We start from the raw sequence: 1,376 nt of genomic DNA on the forward strand, positions 1-1,376 counted from the left end.
ACCCTAAGTCAATTTGTTAGGTTATTATGTTGGTTATAACCGTGTGTGGTTTTTTAGTTTGGGAAAATTATTAAAGGTTAGTTTAAAAAGGGGTTTTTGGGTGAGTTGGTTTTGAATAAGTGAGATACACCATAACCGAGTTAGAGAGATTGAGAGTAAGGGAGAGAACCGCGAATGGAGTTCCGGTGAGCCGAGCGATTCCGGTGAGTTCCCGGTGAGGTTCGGGACCCCTTTTCTTGTGCCGATTCCGGTGGGCGTCGAGGCTTGGAGTGAAGAGCCGACCTCCAACCTTGAGGCGTAATTACCTCGGGCAACTTCGCACCATGGATTGAGGCGATATCCGACGTCCCTTCGTCTCCGGTGAAAGATCGACGAAGATCAGCGCACCTACGGCTGTTTCGGTGCGGATCGACAGAATCTGAAGCTGTTTGTTGTGAGGAGCCACCGCTGGTCGCGTGCCGCCGGAGAAGATGAGCGGAGACGCTGGACTACCGGAGATGAAGGCCGGAGCGTCACTTCTGCCGGAGTTCCTGGCCGGAGCTGCTGGACGCTGTCACTCGGAGGAGGTCGTCGGCGGTGGAAATCTGATATAAAAAGAAAGAGTCGTGCAATTCCCAATTTCGAATTGAACGAGCAGGAAAGTCTTGCCTTTCTTTAATTCAACATTAGGGCTGTTGGTTTCGTTTTAATTTTCAGGAATTAGTATGCCTTTGCTTAATTGTGGTTTCTTTTTCGGTTTTGGTATTTAGTTTAAATTGGGTTTTATTCAAATTTTGTTTTCGCTACTAATTGATTCGTATTTTGCATATGAGGTTTGTTCGATAAATCCAAAGGGTCCGGAAATAAATTAACAACACTCACTTCTTATTTTAGAATCATTATCACTTTTAACAACTTCAAGCAAAGCTTCTCTAAAATCTGTAATTTGAAATCGAATTGTTTTTACACTATCAACACGACTTTCCCAACGAGTAGAAGACAATGATTTTGGAGTTAAATCTTTCACATTATTTTTCAAAATTGCCATATTTTTGTAGAATTTTCAAATATAGTTATATATGCATTGGATTACACTAAAAAAATCCCTAGCTTTTCTAGAATTATTGGTCATGTCACACAACATTAAATTAAGATTTCGGGCACCACAGGGAGTATATAAAGCTCTAGGATTCAAATCTAAAATCTTTCTTTGCTTTCCTTTATTTTTTTCTTTCATATTTGATCCATTATCATAACTTTTGTCCACTCACATCATCGATATCAAGTTCAAGAACACTCTATTCATGCAACAAAACATCAAAAAGTCTTTGTCCAGATGTATCATTCACATTTAAAAATCCTTAAAAGATTCTTTTAAGCAAACACAATTAGAAGAA

Source organism: Andrographis paniculata, unplaced genomic scaffold (genome assembly GCF_009805555.1).
Source record: "Andrographis paniculata isolate CXL003 unplaced genomic scaffold, ASM980555v1 Contig57END, whole genome shotgun sequence".
Taxonomy (NCBI): Eukaryota; Viridiplantae; Streptophyta; class Magnoliopsida; order Lamiales; family Acanthaceae; genus Andrographis; species Andrographis paniculata.